The 25407-nt window shown below is 39.5% G+C and overlaps 1 protein-coding gene and 1 pseudogene across 3 annotated transcripts in view; one reads left to right on the top strand and one right to left on the bottom strand.

Moving 5' to 3' along the window:
* LOC306650790 (uncharacterized protein) overlaps window positions 1-25407 on the top strand; it is a 388837-nt gene that overhangs the window by 282178 nt on the left and 81252 nt on the right. The gene's annotated exons all lie outside the window — the stretch shown is intronic.
* LOC306650582 (ferritin light chain-like) lies at window positions 5896-6914 on the bottom strand (annotated as a pseudogene). Its single transcript has one exon. The product of its transcript is annotated as a ferritin light chain-like (transcript).

Here is a 25407-nt window from a genome sequence, read left to right as displayed (position 1 = left end):
ATGAGGATGGATACCCCGGTTTTTTCTGAGTCCATGTGCATGGTATGTTTTTTCCCATCCTTTCACCTTTAGTCTGTGGGTTTCTCTTTCTATGAGATGAATCTCTTGCAGGCAGCCTATTGTTGGATCTTTCTTTTTAATCCAATCTGCCAGTCTATGTCTTTTGATTGATGAGTTCAGGCCATTAACATTCAGGGTTATTATTGAGATATGATTTATATTCTCAGTCTTTTGGCTCATTTGTTTTTTGACACGACTTGATTTCTCCTTTATTTGGCTATTCCTCCCGTTGCTGATTTGCATCGTTGTTTTTCATCTCTTCCTCATGCAATGTTTTGCTGAGAATTTTCTGTAATGCTGGCTTTCTTTTTGTAAATTCTTTTAGCTTTTGTTTATCATGGAAGGATTTTATTTCGTCGTCAAATCTAAAGGTAAGATTTGCTGGGTATAAGATTCTTGGTTGGCATCCATTTTCTTTCAAGGCTTGGTAAATGTTGTTCCAGGCCCTTCTAGCTTTTAGGGTCTGGGTTGAAAAATCTGCTGATATCTGTATTGGTTTCCCCCAAATGTAATTTGATTCTTTTTTCTCGCAGCCTTTAAAATTCTGTCTTTATTTTGTATGTTAGGTATTTTCATAATAATGTGCCTTGGTGTGGGTCTGTTGTAGTTTTGTATATTTGGAGTCCTATAAGCCTTTCGTACCTGGTTTTACATTTCATTCTACTGATTTGGGGAATTTTCTGTATTATTTCATTGAATAGATTGTTCATTTGGTTTGTTTCTCTATGCCTTCCTCAATCCCAATATTTCTTAAATTTGGCCTTTTCATGATATCCCATAATTCTTGTAGATTCTGTTCATGATTTCTTACCATCTTCTCCGTTTGGTCAACTTTATTTTCAAGATTAAATATTTTGTCTTCAATCTGGGGTTCTGTCTTCCAGGTGTTCTACCCTATTGGTTATGCTTTCTATGGAGTTTTTAATTTGGTTTATTGTTTCCTTCATTTCAAGGATTTCTGTTTGGTTTTTTTTTTCAGTATCTCTAACTCTTTATTGAATTGATCTTTGCTTCCCATATTTGCTCTTTTAACTGTTGATTGGTGTGATCATTCATTGCCTGCATTTGCTCTTTCATCTCCTTGTTTGCTTCCCTGATTGTTTTAATTATGTACATTCTGAACTCCCTTTCTGACATTTCTTCTGCCATGCTGTCATTGGGTTTTATTGATATAGCATCTAGGTTAGTTTGGTACATTTTCTTCCCTTGTTTTCTCATATTGGTCAGGTATCAGTGGACCGCTGAGATATTGCAGATTTCCTCTATTGGTTTATAGTGTCCCGTAGATTTCCAATAACTCACCTCCTAGCCTTCAGTAGCCTAAAGTCTTGGAGGAAGTTGTTAATGCAGTGCTCCACATGAAAGCTGCCCCTCTAGTGGTGGTGGCCTTCAGATAGGGTATATTCCCTGCTGGTGGGCAGATGAGCCTCCATTTGTTGACCTATGATCTGCCAAAGGGGAACTAGACTGCAGGCTGGGGCATGGTGGTCTGCGTCTGTTTCTGGCCTGCTGCCCAGGCCAGGGGAGCCTAGTTGTGCGTGGAAGCCTCTCGCTGGTCAGCCCTGCTCCGAGAAGCTGCCTGCTGTCCAGGCCCACTGCTGGGTCCGGGGATGGGGGCTGGCTGTGCATGAAAACCTCTCACTGTGCGGTCCTGCTCTGAGAAGCTGCCTGTGGTCCGGGTCTGCCACTCAGGCTGAGCCTCACCCAGTGGGAGTGACTCACCCAGTGGCTCTGAGTTGGTCCCGAGTCTCTCAATACCTCCTCTTCTTGAATCCTGAGTTCTGGAGCGACATGAGATGCAGTCACCCTCTACTCCGCCATCTTGGTCTCTAAAACAAGTCTCTTGCAAGCAGAATATAATTGGATTTTGTTTTTGACTCTATTCTGCCATTCTGTTAGTTGACCAGTTGAGAACATTTTCATTCAGACTTATTATGGAAAGATATTTGTTATTATGGAGAGATATTTGTTATTTCCTATCATTTGGTTTGTTTCATAGATTTAATTCATTCAAATTAATTTCCATTTGCTTAATTGCTCTTCTGGAGATCATCCATTTGAGAACTCTGGGGTTTGTTTTTGATTTCCTCTCTATATTTTATTTCTTTCTTTCTTTCTTTCTTTTTTTTTTGTATTGAGGATTGAACCCAGGAGTGCTTAACCACTGAACTACATCCCCAGCCCTTTTTAATATTTTATTTAGAAACAGGGTCTCACTAGTTGCTGAGTGCCTCAGCTAAGTTGCTGAAGTTGGCTTTGATCTTTTCTGCTTTGATCTTTCTCGCTACAGGGATCACAGCTCTGTGCCCCACTGCATCTATGCTGTATTTCCTTATTTATATTCTATTATTTCCTTAGTTATATTCTATACTGCAGGTTTGATGGTCATGGGTTCTTTTAATTTATTGTGGAAAGGTCCCCCCCCCCTCTATTCTGAATAAATGTTTTGCTTCATATAGCAATCATAGCTGATGAATTTTTGTTTTGTTTTGTTTTCTTTTCTTTTCTTTTGTGGTGCTGGGGATTGAACCTAGGGCCTTGTGCATGCCAGACAAACACTTTACCAACTGAGCTATCTCCCCAGGCCTGGCAATTGTTTTCTTTCAGAGCTTGGCTTATCTCATTCCAAGCCCTCCTGGTTTTTAGAGTTTGAATTCAGAAGTCTGAATTGAGTCTTGTTGATCTACCTCTAAATGTGATCTGATATTTTTCTCTTGCACCTTTTAATATTCTATCCTAATACTCTATGTTAACCATTTGGATTATATGTCTTGGAGAAGTTCTTTTTGATCTGGCCTATTTGGGGTTCTGTATGCCTCTTATTTGTGAATTTGCATCTTTTCCCTAAGATTTGGAAACATTTATGCTATTATTTCACTGGAAAATTTACCCCTTAGCCTGTATTTCTTTGGCCTCTTCCATTCAGATGACTCTTAAATTATTTGGTCTCTCCCTCCCCCCTACTTGTTTTGTTTCTTTTGGTATTGGAGATTGAATCCAGGGTTGTTTAACCACTGCACTACATCTCCTGTCCTATTATTATTATTATTATTATTTTATTTTGAGACAGGGTCTTGTTAAATTGCTTAGAGCCTCATAAGGTGATGAGTCTGGCTTTGAACTCATGATCCTCATTCCTCAGCCTTCTGAGCTACTGGAATTGCAGGTATAAGCCACTGTACTCAGCTGGTAATAGTGTTTTTTTCTTTTTAATATTTTTTTTTAGTTGTAAATGAACACAATATCTTTATTTTCTTTCTTTATTTATTTTTATGTAGTGCTGAGGATCCAACCCAGGGCCTCAAATGTGCTAGGCAAGCGCTCTACCTATGAGGTACAACCCCAGCCTACCTTAATAATGTTTTTAAAAAGAGTTTATTTTATTGACAGATAAAAAGTGTGTGTATAGTGTACAAGGTGTTCAAGATAGTGTTTTGGTATATGTATAAAATAGTAGAATGATTAAATCACACTACTTAAAATATGTACTACCTCATCTATTCATCTTTTGTGTGTGGCAAGTTTTATTCTGGCTTCTGAACTTTCTCTCTAGGCCCTTCTATCCATTCCCCTGTAAAATCAACTTTCAGCAAATAACAGTTTTGCAAGAACCATCACTACCATCCCTGTTTTCATATGGCTGTGGATCACTCTTAATATCTGATCACAACATTATCTGTCACCATTCTCCAAGTAATGTCTATTCACTCTGTCCTGACTAAAGCAAGAACACTGTTAGATCAGTTAAATCAGAATCCTTTTTCCTCCTGATGTTTTCTTCTTAGCAAGTTTTCCTCTGATGACTACCACCCCGCTCCTTGACTATTTTTCCACTGTCTAGTCCTGTATTCAGGAACCAAACATAAACTCTGAAGATTCCTGAAAAATCCCACTGCTGAGATCCCTGTAAGTTTTCTTGTGCTCCCAGTTTTTAAAAGGCAGTACATGAAAGTAGTAGTGCCAGTTCCAGCGAAGTGATTAGGGTGAAATTTACATTCTTATTTATATATTCTGAGTCCTCAACACACAGGATCATGAGATTCATTTACTGAAAAATGAAACAATACAACAAGACTGGGATTCTAATTAGAATAAGATGTACTCTATATTTATATAAATTTGTCAAAATATACTGTCATGTATAATTAAAAATAACAAATTAAAAAAAAAAAAAAAAAAGGAAAGAAAAAAAAAAAAAGCAGTTAAAATAAGCCCTGGTGGATGTCTTGGCACCATAGTGTTTTAAAGGGGGGAAAATGATGCACATGTGGGAAACTATAAGCAGGCTTATAATCAAAGAAACTCATGTTAAAAAATATTTTTTTACTGTTACTCTTCCATGAGATTGGTACAGAGATTGAAGTTAAGTGGGAGTTCCAACCCCAGTAAAGTGCTCTACCTCCTCAGAAAAGGAATTTTTGAGTGGAAAGTGTGATTTTTTCCAAAAGCAAAGGGCGGGGGTAAAGCAAAGCGATGCGTCTCCATGGTACGCTACTGCCATCTAATGGCCCAAGTTTAGCTGGAAGAACGCTAAAGTCTGTGATGACATTCTACTTCTAACTGATTTCTATTCCTTAGATCCAAAGCAACGCAGGGAGGGAGCAGGTTAAAATAAACGGGAAGGATAAAGCCACAGCCCTCTGACCAGTGGGCCCTCAACGTAGCCATTTGGTGTGCCTGGACGTCCATTTGCTATACCGGGCGCCATCTTCTGAAGTCCCATCCGGAACCATAGCAACCCCGGCAGCAAGTTCCTGCTGCTCATGGCGGTCATTCCAGGAACTGGGAGATCATGGTTTTCGGACAGTGTGGATGTGTTTGTCAGGACTGAGGGATTCGGGGGACTCCTGTGTGCACACGTCCTGGTTAATCTGTTCCCCACGGTAGCAAATTGTACTGTGACGAAGGGGAAGCCGTTGGTTCTCAAAGGGTCATCTTGAGAAGTAATCCTGAGATGGATGCCCTCAGTCCTGCCTGGGCAAGCTCATTAGCGCTGTACAGAATTTCCCCTTCCAACTGTGTCCTCGCTACTAAAAAGCTGCTTGATGTGAAGTTTCTCCTGTTGTTTCTCCTGTGGGTCAGGGTCCCCTGTAGGTGTTTGAGTGTGATAAACAAAAAGCCAGGTAGCCCCAGAACTCCTTCTAAGTGGTTGTCCGCTCAGCTGTCCACAATCCTGTGACTTCGCCATGAATTCCAGTGAAACACAGTCATAGGCAAAAGTTTAAGAGAATGAAAGAAGGTTATGCACAGCATAGGGAATGCAGGGTCCGCCTCAAAGAGGAAGATATGGTACTCTCAGGACTGGAGTTTTTAAGGAGACTATGTCCTTTGTTTTTGCCTTCATTTCCCTGCCTCCCCTAAAGTGGCTTATTACCCTTTGCATAATCCTTAGCAAATTCCTTTGTAAGGACCTGGATATTTGATGGATAGTTCTAATTATATTCTGCCTTTCAGTAGTGTCTGTTGGGATTTTTTTTTTTCATCACATATTTTAGTAATTTGAGTTTTCTCTCTCTTCATTAACATGGCTAGGGGTTTATCAATTTTATTTATTGTTTCAAAGAACCAACTTTTGTCAATTGGATTATTTCTTTTGTTTCAAATTCATTGATTTCAGCTCTGATTTTTATTACTTCCTGCCTTCTACTGATTTTAGTGTTGATTTATTCCTCTTTTCCTGGGGCTTGAGATGTATTGTTAGGTCATTTATTCGTTGCCTTTTCATTCTTTTAATGAATGAACTCAATGCAAAGAACTTTCCTTTTAGCACTGCCTTCATGGTATCTCTGAGTTTTTTTGTTTGTTTGTTTTTGTTTTTGTTTTGTTTTTCTGGAAAACGCTTTATTTTCATTTGGTCCAAGTTTTAGGAGTGGCTCCACAGTGGTTAAAAAGCTGCCTAGGGGTTAGAGAGAGAGGCTTAGGCCAAAGCTCTGATGCCAGGATATGCAAAGGAGCCCCATCTAAGGCCACACTGCTCCAGGGCCTTCTGGTCGTGCTTGAGGGTGAAGATACTTGTCCAGGCCAGCCTGGGAGCCTGCCAGATGGTGTAGATTAGTCAAGTGATCTCCCATCTTCTTGATGAACTTCACCTCCTCATCAAGTAAGTGGTTCTCCAGAAAGTCACAGAGATGTGGTCTGTGCAGGTAGAGCCCAAGGCCTGAAGATCCAAAATGGCTTGGTTCAGATTCTTCTCCAGGGCCAAGGCAGCTTCCATGACATCCTGGGTGTTGCCCCAGTCATCTTGAGAAGGTTTCTGCATGTCCTGGAAGAGGGCATGACTGCAGCATTGGTTTTGCATCTTCAGGAGACGCTCTGAGGCCTCCCGCTTTTCCTCAGAGAATTTGTGGAAGAAGTGGCCCACACCCTCCAGAGCTACATCATCATGGTTGGAATAGTAGCCCAGAGAGAGGTAGGTGTAGGAGGCCTGCAGATGTAAATTGACCAGGCAGTTGATGGCAACTTCCACCTCGGTAGAATAATTCTGATGAATCTGGGAGGCCATGGTTGGTCATCAATAAGAAGCTAACCACAAAAAATGGAGTTAGCTGGTCCCAGAAGCAGGAGGTGGGCGAGAAGATGGTCCCACTGCTTGAAAATGGAGATCAGATTGGAAGGCAATTGGAAGCTAGAAGAAGAGGGAGTCCCTGAGTCTGTTCCATCCAAACACTGTTGAAGCAAGAGACAGATTCGTAGGACCTCCAAGCGCGATGGTTCTCTCTGAGATTTTGATATGTCGCATCACTATTCTTCTTTACTTCTAAGTATTTTTTTAATTGATCCTTGATTTCCTCTGTGATCCATTCGTCATTCAATAGTATATTATTTTGTCTCCAGGTGTTAGAGTAGCTTCTATTTTTTATTTTACCATTGATTTCTAATTTCATTCCATTATGATCTGATAGAATGCCAGGTAGTATCTCCATTTTCTTTTTTTCTAAGAGAAGCTTTGTGGCATATGATATGGTCTATTTTAGAGAAGGATCCATGTGCTGCTGAGAAGAGAATATACCCACTCTTTGATGGATGAAATATTCTATATATGACTGTTTAATCTAAATTATTCATTGTATTGTTTAGCTCTATAGTTTATTTAGATTTTGTTTGGAAGTTCTGTCCAGTAGTGAGAGGGGTGTTAAATTCACTCAGTATTGTTGTGTTGTGGTCTGTTTGATTCTTGAATTTGAGAAGAGGTTGTTTGATGTATGTACATGCTCTATTTTGGGGGGTATAAATATTTGTGATTGTTATGTCTTTTTGATATATAATTCCCTTAAACAGTATGAAATGTCCTTCTTTGTCCCTTCTGATTAACTTTGGTTTGAAGTCCACTTTATCTCATAAGAGGATGGAAAGCCCTGCTTATTTATGCAAAAATCCATATGAGTGATATGTTTTTTTCCCATCCTTGCACCTTCACTCTGTGGATATCTTTGCCTATCAAGCAAGCCTCTTGGAGACAGCATACTGTTGGGTCTTGTTTTTTAATGCAGTCTGCCAGTCTATGTCTTTTGATTAATGAGTTTAGGCCATAATGTTCAAGGTTATTATTGAGATGTGATTTTTATTCCCGGTCATTTGATTTATTTCTGATTTTTAATTTGATTTAGTTTCTCTTTGATTGACTATTCCTTTAGTGTAGTTCCTCCCTTTGCTGGTTTTCATGGTTATTTTTTTTTTTCCTTCATTTTATCCTCATGGAATATTTTGTTGAGAATGTTCTATAGTGCAGAACATTCTACTTGTGAATTCTTTTAACTTTTGTTTGTCATGGAAGGTTTTTATTTCATCTTCAAATCTGAATGTTAATTTTCTTGTATACAGAAATCTTTGTTGGCATCCATTTTCTTTCGGGGTTTGAAATATATTATTCTAGGACCTCTTAGCTTTGAGGGTCTGGGTTGAGAAATCAGCTGAGATCCGAATTGGTTTCCCCCTATAAGTAATTTGATATTGTTCTGTAGTGGTCTTTAAAATTCTATCCTTATTCTGTATGTTAGTCGTTCTCATTATAACATGCCTTGATGTGGGTCTGCTGTAATTTTGTACATTTGGGTTTCTGTAAGCTCTTGTAGTTGGTTTTCTATTTCATTCTTATGTTTGGGAAATTTTTTTATATTATGTCATTGAAAAACTGTGCATTCCTTTGGTTTTTATCTCCATGTCATTATCCTGATAAGTCTTTAATTTGGCCTTTTCATGTTTTCCCATAGTTCTTGGAAATTCTGTTCATGGTTTCTTACCGTCTTCTCTGCTTGGTCAACTTTCTTTTCAAGATTATATATTTTGTCTTCATGGCCTTTGGTTCTGTCTTCCAAATGGTCTAGTCTGATGGTGATACTTTCCATTGAATTTTTAATTTGGTTCATTGATTCCTTCATTTTTTAGCATTTCTGCTTTTTAAAAAAAGTCTCTGCCTCTTTGTCGAAGTGATCTTTCACTTCCTGTATTCTCTCTCTCTCTTATTTCACTCTTTATAACATCCTTTACTTCGCAGATCAGTTTAACTATATACATTCTAAACACCTGCTCTGACGTTTCTTCTACTGTGTTATCAGTTGATTCTTTTCTTGGATCATCTTGGTTGTTTTGGGCACTTTGTCCCTTTGTTTTTTCATGTTGTTTGTGTGTTTTCCCATCTAGCATTGAGGATCTGAGGCAGCACAGTTTCTACCCTGTAGACTTGTAGTGTCCTTGAAGGTTTCTAGTACCTCGCCTTTACTGGGGAGACCAATATTAACAGCACCCAATGTAAACAATATACAGCCTTTAAAGCTAATAGTTCCTAATACACAATGAACAGAAACGATGTGTTCAATTTTTGTCTACAATATAAACAGTAAATTTGCTAAAAGGTTTTACAATTTCAAATGGTGGATAAAGAGAGAATGTGGTTGATGGCAAGCTCTAATGCCATCTTGAGCAATAGTCAAGCCTCCAGAAGCCCTGACTGCAATAGCCTCTGAGTGCCTCGGTAGCTGAATATGTTGGAAAAACTTCCCAGACCCCCAAGTGCAATAAGGTTATCTCACTGATCTCAAGAAAATTTTGCTTTTACTTCCTTGAGTCTGAGTAGGGTGTGGTTTTGCCAATTACTGAGATGCCCTGGAGCCATCTTTCTTATTGCTTCTGGGTAGTCTTTAGCTTTTCTATAGTGGTAACAATGTAACTTCGATAGCCCCCATTTTACTTATGCCTTTCAAGTCCAAGAATATCAAATCTTTCTGCCCCTCTTTCTGGTCCTAAATATCAGAATAAATTTGGCTCTAGCTATGCCCCATCAGGAGTCATAATTCATAGTAGCCCTGAGAGAAAGCCAGTTCTTATATTCGCAGGTAACAATCCCAAAGTCTGAATCCCTTATTCCTATAGTCCAGAAGTTCAAGGACAGATGACTCAGTCTAGGAAAAGAAAAACATTATTCTCATTTACACCCCTGGTTAAGGAGGGTGGTAAGGAGAAAAGGAGGGAAAAAATGTCAGTGTTAAAATGAGTCACATTGGCAGAACTAAACAGGCGACATTCAAAGAATGAATGGACATCTCTTAAAAATATGTAAATAAATATAACTTTATGTTTCTACAAAAAATACATATACCAAAACACCACCTTATACACCATAGATACATACAATTTTTTTTTTTTTTTTTTTTTTGGTACTGTGGGTTAAACCCAGGGGTGTTTCACCACTGAGCTACATCCTCACATCCTCAGCCTTTTAAATTTTTTTAGTTTGAGAAAGGACCTCACTTAGTTGCTGAGGCTAGCCTTGAACTTGAAAAGCTCTTGTCTCAGCCTTCCGAGTTGATGGGATTATAGGTGTAGATAAAATTTCTGCCAAACAACAACAATAACAACAATTATGTGAAGGCTATTATGGGAGGATTCAACTTTAGTGCAATAGAGGTCACCCAAAACTCTGAATAAGGGAAAATCAATAAGGGATTTATAGCTAACATCAAGAGTGAGGTAAAGGTGGTTAGCCCATGGAAAAGTATTGAAATGAGTCATCAAGGATAGTGGTATTCCTGTAATTCCAGGTACCCTAGAGGTTGAGATGCAAGGATTGTGAGTTCAAGGCCAACCTGGGTTACAAGCCCACCCCCCCCCCCCCAAAAAAAAAAACCTTCAAAAATACAAAAACCTGCATAGTGGCACAAACCTATAATCCCCTACTTTAAAATAGAGGACAGGGAAAAAGGAAGAGATAGTGGTACTCATATTATACTGTCTCTATTAATATCCTTGCTAAAGAAAGACAGAGCTAAGACTTAGACGTCAGGGGTGGAAGGATAGAAACTTCATCAGATATCAGGAGATATGAAATATCAGGTCAGGGATGTCAGGAGCAAGTTATTCTATCAACATAGACCAAACAAAGTAAGAATTCATTTAATAGCAATAAATTCACAATCTACACGCCTTTCACCAGTTGCAATTCACTGTATACCTGTGTGTCACCTGAAAGACAGAGGCCACAAAATCACGTTTTTTTTTTTTTTTAATTTCATGCTAGTTTTACTATAACATTCAAGTCACACATCATAATATATGTATTAACAACAACCCAGGATTATAGGATGGTGTGCCTAGGGAACAGGGAGAAAGCACACATGAAAGCAGAGTCAAAGAGTCACTATAGGTAGTTAGATAAGGAGTTGAAACAAATCAGGTCCACAGCTGTCTAGGAAGAGTCCTAAGGAAAGGCAGTTGCAGAATGTCTATTGAAGTGTCAGCTTGAGATGCCAGATTACAGTGGGCTGCGTGTACTCTATAAGCAGGAGAAACTGCACTGTGCTGAAACCCAGAGGGACAAAATGAGTTTCTTCATCATAGTGATTTTTCCCGTACAAGGCTTATGACAAGTGTCCAGGTGTCAGAGTGCCTCCTTGTCCAGTTATAAGGAATTCCACCTTTTAGGGGCCTGAGGTGAGAAGGTGATGTCTGGTGAGGTTGATGAGCTCCTGTGTCTGGAGTTCCTGGTATCATTTTTTGATGTCCTGTTAGGTTGGAATTTGGGCAACTGTATGAGGGAGATCAGAGCAACTAAGGCAAAGGACAGTGCACCACATGGCATCCAATCAAACAGGGGCAGGAAAACTCCACTGACCTTTACCTCCACCTATCACTCAGCAGGACCCCCCCACACCCATTCCGGACTATAAAGACCCTGGGCAGTGATTTTCTCTGGCTCCCTACCCTGACCTGTACCCCAGGGGGCTGGGAATTTCGCCCTGGGAGCCAAATTCCAATAAAGCTTGCTTTGGCCATTTCTGTCCGATTTTATTTGGCCACTAGCCATGTCCCCGAACTTACATGTTCAGGTGCTCCTGTTGTAGTTTGATTAGTTGGCATGAATAAGTGATTTATCAATTTGTGCCTTATGGTTGTACCACACAAATGCTGGTTGTTTACTTGGTAAAAAAAGGTGTAGAGGCATTCTACCTTGTACTCAAAATGGAGCAACTCATGGCAAAATGCTGCTTCACAAAATGGAGTAACTTGGGAGTAGACATACCCTGAAAACTACTTTCTATACATCAGGGAGTAACTCAGCTAGGCACAGGTTGCTCTCCACAAGGAGACTTTCTCAGAATTTATTACCATGATTCATGCTGAAGGCAGACCAAGTTGCAGGCCTAATATAGAAGCATTCAGGGAACCTGGAGCCAAGTGTGGTCAAGGAGTCTTTGTCAGTAGACCTCATGATACGAACATCTCATTGTATCCTGTCCACATGGACATACACCCAGGTATTGACCAGTCTTCCCATTTCAAAGCATTTTCTTATAGTTCTCCATTTTAAGAAAGGATAATAAAAAAAGATCTGTGAGCATAAAGCTTTGTTTCTTTGTCTTATTTCACAACCTGTTTTCAAAAAGCCTTAACCCCTTGCCAGTACCACAGACTAGCAATAAATTGAGTGTTAAGGCAAGCCCCTAAGGGCTGTGTGATACTCTTTAAGTGGAATGTGTATCAGGTTTCACCCCACTTTCCTTCCTATAACTTGCATCCGGGTTCACCCCCACCTTGCCTTTTCCTCCTCTGGAACAAAGGAGTAGGCTGAAAGTGTTCCTACAGGTGAGCCTCCAGGTCTTTTACATTTGAAATGGGCCTTGATGGTGCTCATTATTAAGTCTACTGGTTAGCCTCCAGGTGTGGGTCCTGTGTTTGAATAAGACTGACCATTCATATTCTTATTAACTGATACTGGCACCCAGATTGGAGTTAAGTAAATGCGGAAACCTGGTTTTGAAGAACTGTTCAGTACTAAAAAGGAATTTGTAACTGTGATGGCCTTTTTTTTCAAAGTCAAAAGGGCGGGGTAGGAGCGGAACAACACTCATCTTTGGTCTCTTACTGCCACCTAAAGGTCAAAGTTTAACTGGACGAAGTTAAAAAGTCTGCGATGAAGTTTCCTTTCCTCTTGATATCTACTCTTGAAGCCCAGAACAACCCAGTGAGGGAACAAGGCAAGAAAAATGGGAAGGATAATGTGACAGCTCATTGACCAGGAGCCCTCCACGTAACCTCTGGGGTGCCCAGAAGTCCATTTGCTACTGTGCAGCGCCGGACTCCTGAAGGCCTACCCTGGAGCATAGCAACCAGGCAGGAAGTTCCAGATATTCAAGTGCAAAGGTTTTTATGGGCGTTGTCTCACTCCCCTTGGAGTTTATGGGCTGGTTCCTAGTGGGATTCTGACTGGTCTCTGGACCATACTTTTGATTATCCAGGTTCAGTGCTATACTGCATTTCTCTGTGCCTCAAGTGAGCACAGCTATAGATAAAGTGAAGCATTAGTCACTTTAAGTTCCTGATTTCTGAAAGAAGAGGGGCCAAAGGATTCATAGTTCCCCTAACAATGTTTATCTTTCTTAAGTACTTGTTTGACATTAATGTTTTCCCTCCTCCTGAGCATCATTCCAGAAATGCTTAGACCAGACAGATTTACCTCTCATTTTAGTGTAAAGAACAAACCAGGAAATTTCAAGAGTATTCACTGCCTGAGTGAAATGAGATGTTATTTGGGCAAGAGAAGCAGCAGTAGAGGGTCACCTGATATACCTTAAAATAATTTTATGAAGTATCAGGAGTGCTTCATTCTGAATGAAGAGCCTGGGATGTTACAGGGCTGGGGCCTTCTAGAAAATTGAGGCAGTGCATACATGCCCCTTCAAACCCTGATTCTTGCAATCAAGTCAGAAAGATTTCAGACATTTTGAGGGTAACAGCCAATCAGTTCATTAGAATAAACAGGAAAAGGGACACTCAAGGGAGATAATAGGTCTTCTCAGGAGAGGGACAGCATGCCTTTCCTATGCTCCAGTTTTATTGGGGATCCCAAAGAAGTTTCCAGCAAGTCCCACTGAGGTCCACCTCTTGACTTTTGACTGACAAAAAAGTAACATTAGACTTTCAAGTCCCCACTGCCATGAAAATTCTAGGTAACTGACCCATGCTGACTGATTCTAATTGGATTTTTGTTGTTGTTGTTCTAATTAGTTATACATGACAGTAGAATGCATTTTAAAAAATATTTTGTAGTTGTTGATGGACCTTTATTTTATTTATTTATATGTGGTGTTGAGAATCAAACCCAGTGCCTCACACATGCTAGGTAAGCACTCAACCACTGAGCTGCAACCCTAGTCCAGTAGAATGCATTTTGACACATAATATAAATGAAGTATAATTTCTCATTCTTCTGGTTGTACATGATATAGTTACACAGGTCATGCAATCATATATGCAGGTAGGACAATAATGTCTGATTTATTCTACTATCATTGCTACCCACTTGCCCCTTCCCCTATCTTTACTCCCCTCTATCTAATCCAAAGTACCTCTGTTTTTACCTAGCCACCCTCCCTTATTATGAATTAGCATCTGCATATCAGAGAAAACATTGGGTCTTTGGTTCTTTGGGATTGGCTTATTTATCTTAGCATGATATTCTCCAGTTCCATCTATTTACCTGCAAATGCCATAATTTCATTCTTTAAGGCTGAGTAATATTCCATTGTGTATATATATACCACAATTTCTTTACCATTCATCTCTTAAAAGGCACATAGGTTGGTTCCATAGTTTAGCTATTGTGAATTGAGCTGCCATAAACATTGATGTGGCTGTGTCACTGGAGTATGCTGTTTTTAAGTTCTTTGGGTATAAACCTAGGAGTGGGATAATTCAGTCAAATGGTGGTTCCATTCCAAGTGTTCTGAGAAATCTCCATACTGCTTTCCATAATGGCTGTGATACCGCCGTTTACTGGTGATGAGTTCTGCTCCTTCTAATGTTGAAGATTGAATACTAGAGAAGCACGCCAAGGCAAGCATATTAAGCAGGTTTTATTTAAAGGTAATAATACAGACTTATCCCGGCAGGAAGAAGGGGGCCATGGCTGATGTTCTAAAGTCCCAAGAAGTGAGCGCACCCTACATCTTTTATAGGTTAAATTCTCTTTTGTTCTCCAGTTTTTTCCCCCCTTATCTCTCCTTACTGCCTAGGAGACTAGGCCTGGTTTTGCATTAAGTGAGAAGCCATGGGCAGGGGGAGGGCCAAGGTGATTCAGGCAGGCAAGGGCCCAGGGGGCATTAATTAGCAGCTCCTTGTTTGCAGTCCTTGATAAAGGCAGGTAAATTTGGTAATCAATGGGCTCCGGAGATCCTTGACATTCCATTCTTCCAGGGGCAGTCTCCAACTTCCAGAGGCAGATGGCTTCATGGCTTCATTTCCTCGAATTGACCCGATTACCTATTTCTACACTAACTACCTGTCCTTAATTCTGGCTTCAGTTGCACCAATTTGCAGTCCTACCAGCAAAAAATGTATGAGGGTACTTTATCCCCACATCCTCGCCAATATCTAATTGAATTCTTAACCAGAAATTATTACAGTACCATAAATTTTATGGTTAGGAGGAATTACCTTTATCTCCCTGAGTTCTGGAATCTGGTCTATTAATAACATTATAAAATTCTCCCCCTTCAGGGTAACTTGAGTCCCTCTTAACAACATTATTTGGAACTGCATTTCTCCTCCAGATAAGAGGTAGTTTGCTGAGGATTATGATGTGTTTTGTCCACTTAAACCAGGCAGAGCTGTAGGTAAGTTGCTTCTTGGAAAGGAAAGAATGTGGGGATCAACATGGTGGGCCCATTTTATAGAATTATTCCCTTAACTTTGTGTTCTCACCACTCTAATCTGTCTGTCCCCTCCCAGGATGAACTTACTACCAAATAACTAAATAATAGGACAAAAGTAACTCCCCATATCTGTGTGTAGGGGGCCTAAGAAATTTGTATTTGGAAATACCACATGCTTTCTATTGCTAAGTAGACTATCATTAAAGAGCACTCATTGCTGGTTTCTAAGACATGTAAGACTTCTGGGTAGGAAGATGCCTATTCTCTGTGTTAGATGTTAAGCAGAACTTTCTTATGTTTGTGGCAAAGGAGGACGAGGGAAAATCAGATTGTATCTGTCCAGTGGGGGGGTTGGAGGTGGAGGACTGCTGGGCTGGCTGGAGGTGGTACCCAGGCATCTCCATGTTCCCTTTTATATTCTTAAACTTCATGAAGGTGACAAGTAATGTGTAAAGCAGTAGGAGTCAGATTACCTGCAGGAATTCCTTTACAGTGAGCGAGACAGTACAGGGGTATGGGATGCTGCTCCCTAAATCTCCAGCCCTCCTGAACAAATTGCTTCTAAAATTATAACTATTATAACTCCTTGGGTTCTGGCACTTTAGGGCTTTGTGGAACATGTTTCCTAACATAGAGCTCTTCTAACCATCACCAAGCTGTGGCCCACCATTTGTCAGGTATTGTTGTGGAAATGACAAGACAGCACTTGGAAAGTAGGAGAAACCAAACTTTATTTTACGCCAGCAGGCCCAGAGGAAATTAGCACTCCAAAATTCTGAGCCCTGATCCACACTTTCTCACAATATTTATAGGTTATTCGACATCATCTTAGGTCTATCCTCTCATTGGGGCTTTTTCCTCTTTTAAAAAAATTCCTGGCAATCCAAGATGGTGGACTTGGGCTGGGGAGATAGGTCAGTTGATAGAGTGCTTGCTTTGTAAGCACACCGCCCTGGGTTCGATCCCCAGCACCAAACAAACAAACAAACAAAAAAGGTTACCAAGATGGCGAAATAGAGGGTGACTGCATCTCCAGTAACTCCAGAACCCAGGATTCAAGAAGGGGAGGCATTGAGAGACTTGGACTAAAATAGAACCACCGGGCAAGTCTCCCCCACCTGGTGAAGCTCGGCTGGGTGGCAGACCCGGATTTGAGCTGCTTAATAGAGTAGGGCAGGGCAGCTAGAGTCTTCTCAAGGCAGCCCTGGGTAGTACTCCAGCGGTGGGCTCCTCCCACACAGCCAGCTTCTCGGAGCAGGCCTCCCAGTGACAGCCTTTCCACACAGAGCCAGCTCCAAGCCCTGGAACCAGTAGCGGGCTAGGGACAGCTTTCTTCGGAAGCACTGCATTATCAAGTTACTCCAAGACTTCAGGCTACTGAAAGCTGGGAGGTGATACACTGGAAATCTACAGGGGCACTATAAGCCAATAGAAGAAATCTGCAATATCACAGAGTCCCAATGACATCTGACCAATATGAGAAAACAAGGGAAGAAAATGTCCCAAACAAACCTAGATACTATATCAATAAAACCCAATGACAGCACAGGAGAAGAAATGTCAGAAAGGGAGTTCAGAATGTACATAATTAAAACAATCAGGGAAGCAAATGAGGAGATGAAAGAGCAAATGCAGGCATTGAATGATCACACCAATCAACAGTTAAAAGAGCAAATATGGGAAGCAAGAGATCATTTCAATAAAGAGTTAGAGATATTGAAAAAAAAAAACAGAAATCCTTGAAATGAAGGAAACAATAAACCAAGTTAAAAACTCCATAGAAAGCATAACCAATAGGATAGAACACCTGGAAGACAGAACCTCCGATATTGAAGACAAAATATTGAATCTTTAAAACAAAGTTGACCAAACAGAAAAGATAGTAAGAAATTATGAACAGAATCTATAAGAATTATGGGATATCATGAAAAGGCCAAATTTAAGAATTATTGGGATTGAGGAAGGCTCAGAGAAACAAACCAAAGGAATGAACAATCTATTCAATGAAATAATATCAGAAAATTTCCCAAATCTGAAGAATGAAATGGAAAACCAAGTACAAGAGGCTTATAGGACTCCAAATATACAAAATTACAACAGACCCACACCAAGACACATTATTATGAAAATACCTAACATACAAAATAAAGACAGAATTTTAAAGGCTGCTAGAGAAAAGAATAAAACGACATTCAGGGGGAAATGAATAAGGATATCAGCAGATTTTTTCAATCCAGACCCTAAAAGCTAGAAGGGCCTGGAAAAACAATTTTCAAGCTCTGAAAGAAAATGGATGCCAATCAAGAATCTTATACCCAGCAAAACATACCTTCAGATTTGACAACAAAATAAAATCCTTCCATGATAAACAAAAGCTAAAGAATTTACAGAAAGAAAGCTGGCACTACAGAACATTCTCAGCAAAACATTCCATGAGGAAGAGTTGAAAAACAACAATGTAAGTCAGCAAAGGGAGGAACTACCCTGAAGAAATAGACAAATGAAGGAGAAACCAAGTGGTGTCAAAAAAACAACAATGAGCCAAATGACCGGGAATACAAATCATATTTCAATAATAACCTTGAATGTTAATGGCCTGAACTCATCAATCAAAAGACAGACTGGCAGATTGGATTAAAATGAATAATCCAACAATATGCTGCCTGCAAGAGACTCAGCTCATAGAAAGAGATACCCACAGACTAAAGGTGAAAGGATGGGAAAAAACATACCATGCACACGGACACAGCAAAAAAGCTGGAGTATCCATCCTCATTTCAGATAATGTGGACTTCAAGCCAAAACTAGTCAGAAGTGATAAAGAATGACATTACATACTGCTTAAGGGAAGCATAAATCAGCAAGACATAACAATCATTAATATCTATGCCCCGAACATTGGCTCATCCATGTACGTCAAACAAATCCTTCTCAATTCCAGAATTCAAATAGACCACAACACAATAACACTAGGCGATTTTAACACACCTCTCTCACCGCTGGATAGATCGTCCAAACAAAAATTGAATAAAGAAACTATAGATCTCAATAACACAATCAATAATTTAGACTTAATGGACATTTATAGAATATACCATCCAACAAAGAACGAATACACTTTCTTCTCAGCAGCACATGGATCCTTCTCTAAAATAGATCATGTTTAATGCCACAAAGCTACTGTTAGCAAATACAAGAAGATAGAGATACTACCTTGTACTCTATCAGATCATAATGGATTGAAATTAGAAATAAATGACAGAATAAAAAACAGAAACTTCTCCAATACTTGGAGATTAAATAATACACTATTATATGATGAATGGATAACAGAAGACATCAGGAGGGAAATTAAAAAATTCTTAGAAGTAAATGAGAACAAAGACACATCATATCAAAATCTCTGGGACACTATGAAAGCAGTACTTAGGGGGAAATTTATTTCATGGGGCGCATTCAACAAAAGAAGTAGAAAACAACAAATAACCGACTTAACACTACAGCTCAAAGCCCTAGAAAAAGAAGAGCAGACCAACACCAAAAGTAGTAGAAGACAGGAAATAGTTAAAATCAGAGCTGAAATCAATGAAATTGAAACAAAAGAAACAATCAGAAAAATTAACAAAATAAATAGTTGGTTCCCTGAAAAAAATAAACAAAATTGATAAACCCTTAGCCACACGAACAAAGAGAAAGAGGGAGAAAACTCAAATTACTAAAATTCGGAATGAACAAGGAAATATCACAACAGACACGAGTGAAATACAAAACATAATTAGAAGCTATTTTGAAAATCTATACTCCAACAAAACAGAAAACCTCAAACACATCAACAAGTTTCTAGAGACATATGAATTACCTAAACTGAACGAGGAGGACATACACAACTTAAATCAATCAATTTCGAGCAATGAAATGAAGAGGTCATCAAAAGCCTACCAACAAAGAAAAGTCCGGGACCAGATGGGTTCTCAGCCGAGTTCTACAAAACCTTTAAAGAAGAGCTCATTCCAATACTTCTCAAAGTATTCCATAAAATAGAAGAGGAGGGAACCCTCCCAAACTCATTCTATGAAGCCAACATCACCCTGATACCTAAACCAGACACAGACAGATCGAGGAAAGAAAATTTCAGACCAATATCCTTAATGAACATCGATGCAAAAATTCTCAACAAAATTTTAGCAAATCGCATACAAAAATATATTGAAAAGATAGTGCACCACGATTAAGTGGGTTTTATCCCAGGGATGCAAGGTTGGTTCAACATCCGGAAATCAATAAATGTCATTCACCATATCAACAGACTAAAATTAAGAATCACATGATTATTTCAATAGATGCAGAAAAAACATTTGATAAAATACAGCATCCCTTCATGCTCAAAACACTAGAAAAAATCAGGGTAGTCGGAATTCCTTAACTTTGTAAAGGCCATCTATGCTAAGCCCATGGCCAATATCATTCTAAAGGGTGAAAAACTGAAAGCATTCCCCCTAAAAACTCGAACAAGGCAGGGATGCCCTCTTTCACCACTTCTATTCAACATCGTCCTTGAGACTCTAGCCAGAGCAATTAGACAAACCAAAGAAATTAAAGGGATACAAATAGGAAAAGAAGAACTCAAACTACCTCTGTTCGCTGATGACATGATTATATATTTAGAGGAACCTGGAAATTCCACCAGAAAACTCTTAGAACTCATAAGTGAATTCAGTAAAGTAGCAGGTTACAAGATCAATGCTCATAAATCCAATGCACTTTTATACATAAGTGATGAATCTTCAGAAAGAGAAATTAGGAAAACTACCCCATTCACAATAGCATTGAAAAAAATAAAATACTTGGGAATCAATCTCACAAAAGAGGTGAAAATCCTCTACAATGAGAACTACAGAACACTAAAAAAAGAAATTAAAGAAAACCTTAGGAGATGGAAAGATCTCCCATGTTCTTGGATAGGTAGAATTAATATTGTCAAAATGGCCATACTACCAAAAGTGGTATACAGATTCAATGCAATTCCAATTAAAATCCCAATGATGTACCTTACAGAAATGGAGCAAGCAATTATGAAATTCATCTGGAAGAATAAGAAACCCAGAATAGCTAAAGCAATCCTCAGTAGAAAGAGCGAAGCAGGGGGTATCGCAATACCAGATCTTCAACTCTATTACAAAGCAATAGTAACAAAAACGGCATGGTATTGGTACCAAAATAGATAGGTAGATCAATGGTACAGAATAGAGGACATGGACACATAAAGTAAGAATATTGGGCTTTAACTTCACTGTCTATAATTTTACAGTTATTCACCCCCTTTTATCTAATTGGGGTCTAAATTATCTGTCCTGTTGGTGATGGTTTACTATTTCAAGTTAATTTACATTGTTTCTCTTGAAGCAGTACTTCTGCAAAAAATTAATTAGGCAACAGTTATAGAGTTTACAAAGGAAAATACAAAATGGAATCACCAACAGTAAAATAGTTTGTGCAATAGTTATCTTGAATATTGGCTGAGTTATTTATTAAATTCTCTGTTTGAGATCACAATAATCTTTCCAACAAACATCAAACTTTTGAACACAACTTTAAATGAGCTAAAGTCTGGCTTATTTTGGAGCCATCCTAACATGCAGCAGGGTAGGAGGCAGAGCCTTATCTCAAGTAAGGTGGGGATCTTCACAAATCTTAGGTAAAGTGTTCTAGTTCTGAAGTTGATCTTTGCCTATTTCTTACTTTTTAAAAAGTTTTTAAAGAATAAACCTTAACAGACACAATGTCAAGAGTAAATGAGTGTTTTTAAAGGAAACCTTGTCATTTTAACATATAGATTAAACTTTGGTTTATATCAGTACATTAGTATTTGAACTTAGGAAAAACCTTAAATAGTTTTAACTGATTGTCTCACGTAGATATAACCAACATCGTTACATGCAAACTTGTTGAAAGTTGTCCTTTACTTACACACAGACTTTCTTAACACTTACTTAAACCCTCAAGTATTTTATCACACACAGAGTTTCTTACCCAGAAACATTTTCTTTTCCCTTCTACTGAATATATTTCCATACTTAGAACCCTCTGTTTTTCTTTCCTATCTGACCCTTTGTGGTGAGAAATCTGCACTCCTTCCAAATAGCCGAATGTGAGTGAGCAATCAAGAAGGCATATTTGGAATCTGTGTAGATGTTAACCTGTTTACCTTTGGATAGAATTAGGGCCCTAATCAGAGCAAAGAGTTTGGTTTTTTGGGAAGTGGTCCCTTCTGGAAGGCAATTGGCTTCCAGAACTGAGGTGGTGGTGACTACTGCGTAAATGGCTCTATGGTGTCCATCGGGACCCAGCACAGAACTGCCATCTATAAAAATGGTTAGGTCAGGTGAGGGGAGAGGGTAATCGAACAGGTCTTCATGAGGTGAACGTAGGGCCTCCAGCACCTGTGGACAGGAATGGCTGAAGGTTGAGGGAGGAGGGGACAGTGGGAGAAGTGTAGCAGGGTTGAGAGAAGAACAGAGAGTAATGGTGAGGATTTCTATAAAAAGGAGATGAAATTCTTGAATCCGTGATGGGCTCAGGAGTGGAAGGGATTTATGGCTTAACAGGTCCTGTAGTTGATGGGTGGAGAATACAGTTATTGGTTGGAGTAGGGTGAGTTTTAGAGCTTTCTTAGTTAATTCAGCTGCTGTTCCCAGTGCTCAGAGACATGGTAGCCATCCATGAATGGTAGAATCAAGCTGCTTGGAGAGATATGCCACTGGTCTGTAGTAAGGTCTGGTTGGTTGTGCGAGGAGGCCAGTGGCATATCTGTAAATTAATTAGATGATTCCAAGGAACACATTTGAGTAATCCCACACATGTCAAATTATTATTTTACTGTAAAAACCAAGATATCAGATAGGTATACTGAACAGTATTTGCAGTCTCTTTTCTTTTTCTTTTTTTTTTTTTTTTTTTTTTTGGCGGTGCTGAGGATTGAGCCCAGGGCCTTGTGCTTGTGAGGCAGGTACTCTACCAACTGAGCTATATCCCTAGCCCCCTGTAGTCTCTTTTCTGTTGGAGAAAAGTTCTAGAAACAATTGATTAATATAATTTAACATTTTTAAACTTGACCACCTGCAGACTTGTGAGGTAAGTCATGATATTATGTACATGATTTTTGGACATATAATAGACAACATGATATACACATAACACAAAAACAAAGGCCTTGTAGTTTTTGTAGGTGAAATTTCCATTGCAATGTAACAGATGTTCAAAAACTCAAGTTGAATAAAAATAGGACTGATCAAAAATGTCAATATTATGAACTCAAAAAATATAGAATTTAAGGAAAAAAAACAAGACTACTGGAAAAATGACATGGTCGTTAATTATTACTTTGTTGGGGTTCTGGTAAAAGGCTCTTTGTGCACCTGTGGGAAGAGTTATGTCTGTTAGGTGGACCTGGTCAGCATGATCTTGTGGTGTCTGCTGGAGGTAGGGTCATTGTTAGTCTGAGGTGAGAGTGGAAGAAAGGCAATATAAGTGAGATCATAAGTCTGGGAAAGATCTCTGAATTTTTTAATATAAGTAGAGGAGTCAGCAAAGAAAGACCCTAAACATTTCTCAATCTGGGAAAGATCCTGGAGTGAGAATGGAACGTGGACTTGCACAATGCCCTTTGCACGAGCCACCTCCTGGAGGGGAGAAAGAAGCCTTGGGTTAGGTGGTGGGAAGGTCTGATGAGATCATGTGTGCTTGCTAACGGGCAACAGAGTGGGTGGAGGGATGTTTGGGAGAGCTTTGAGAAGGAAGAGGAAGAGGAGCAGCATCTACAGAAGGAAGGGGTGGGTTTACCGATGCAGGACGAGGAGAGAAAGAGGAGAAGGAAGTCCGGCCAGAGTATGGAGGGGGAGGGGTTTGGGACAGGCCCTGGCAAGGAGAACTTGGGTGGTGGAACAGGTAGAAAGGGCGGAACGAGTGCCAAATTCCAAAAAAGCTTGCAAATGGTCGTGAGTGCCCTTTAGTGGCCATTTTGAGCCATTATTTAGAATATATTGAGGCCAGGCCACGGTAGAATAAAAAACTAGCCACTTATGGCATAAGTGGTGGAGTCCTAGTTTAGTGAAATTATGGTAGAGAGAGCCCAAAGGAGTTTTGGGGTCTAGGGGGGGAGTCCCATGTTTCCCATTAGCCTTCCAATTTTATTCAAATGGATGCACAGAAGCAGAAAAAGTCGTCCCAACTCATGCCTGTGAACATACGGAAAACAGCGGACAGGCCAAAAGCAAAAACGTCTTTTGACTTTTGGTGGTCCGGAATGTAGTAAATAGGGGCCTAACTGAAAACTAGGATATCTCCACAGGTACCAAAGCCCAAAGAGAACAGGCAAGGTCTGTGGCGCGCACAATGGATAGACCTTGCTTTTATGGGGGGGTAAAGATTGGAATGACAAACGGAAAAAGCCCAAGGAACTTACCCCGTCTGTTGCCTGCTCAAAAGAAAGGGGATGGACTGGAACGGAATGGAATCTCCTGGTTCTTCTGAGGGAAAGAGTGGACCTCAACCCTGATGGGGGGAAGCCCAAAAACCATCCTGAGTTTTGGCACCAAATGTAACCTCGAAGGGCAGGGCTGGTGGCCAAATAAAATCAGACACAAAGCAGTCAAAACAAGCTTTATTGGAATTTGGCTCTCTTGCGAAATTCCCAACCCCTGGGGTACAGGTCAAGGTAGGGAGCCAGAGAAAATCGCAAGTGGCTCTGGCTGACCAGGGTCTTTATAGGCCAGAAGGGGGTGGGGGATCCTGCTGAGTGATAGATGAATTTAAGAGTCAGTGGAGATTATCTGCCTCTGTTTGCTCGGCTCACTGCGTGCTGCCTCAGGCATTTTACTCTCTCTCTTATTGCAGCTAAAGTTCCGACATAACACTGGGGTCATTTTATAGAATTTATTCCCCTAACTTCATGTTCCCGCCATCAGCATCTGTCCCTTAACACTACCATGTCCATAGGTAGATAGGATTAATATTGTTGAAAGAACCACAATACCAAAAGCAATCTAGAGATTCAATGCAGTCCCCATTAATATAACAATCACATCCTTCACATAACAAAAAAAGTTCTAAAATTTATATGGAAGAGTAAAAGATCCAGAACACCAAAGCAATCATAAACAACAATAGTAAGTCTGGAGACATCACAATAACTGTTATCAAATTATACTTCAAAGATATGATACAAAACCAGCAGCATGTTAGCATAAAAACAGATATGAAGACCAATGGAATAGACCAGAAGACACAGAGAAAAATCCACATAAATACAGTCATTTGATCCTTGACAAAGGTGGTAAAAACATAAACTGGACAAAAGATATCCTTTTTAAAAAATGGTGCTTGGGAAACTGAATGTCCACTCCTAGAAGAATGAAACTATCTTTCATGCTGCACAAAAATCAATTCAAAATGGATCAAAGGCCTAGGAATTAGACTAGAAACAGTGAAAATAGTAGAGAAAAACATAAGGGCAACACTGCAACACATCAGTGTAGGCACTGAATTCCTTAATAGGACTCATATATCTCACAAAATAAAACGAGGAATTAATAAATGAGATGACATGAAAGCGCCTACAGAAAAGGGAAATATTTGCCAGTCACGCATCCCACAGATTAATAACTGGAATATATAAAGACCGCCCCCTAAAGAAACCCCATTAAACCATTCCATACATGGGCAAAAGAACTAAACACATTTCTTTCAAAAGAGAAATACAAACAGTCTACAAATGTTACCAAAAAATGGTCCACACCCTCAGCAATCCTAGAAATGCCAATGAAAACTACACTGAAATTTCATCTCGCCCCAGTTAGAATGGCAATCATCAAGAACACAAATAACACCTATATTTGCCTGCCAAAAGAAAAATTCTGAGGGTGTTAAAAAATGCACACAAATAACAGTAATTGCTGGTGAAGATGTGGGGAAAAGAGTAGAATCATACATTGTTGGTGGGACTACAAATTAGTACAATCACTTTGGAAAGCAATATGGACATTCTTCAAAAGACTACAAATGGAACCACTGCTGTCCAACTATCCAATTATTCCATATTTATTTAAAACACAAGCAAAACACTGAAACCAACACACTATAGTGATGCACACATACTCAAGATGAAGCACTACAATCCACAATAGTCATGTTATGGAACTGAGAC

The sequence above is a fragment of the Sciurus vulgaris genome (assembly GCF_902686455.1).
Source record: "Sciurus vulgaris genome assembly, chromosome: X".
NCBI classification, from domain to species: Eukaryota; Metazoa; Chordata; class Mammalia; order Rodentia; family Sciuridae; genus Sciurus; species Sciurus vulgaris.
This window is presented reverse-complemented; position numbering and strand designations above follow the sequence as displayed.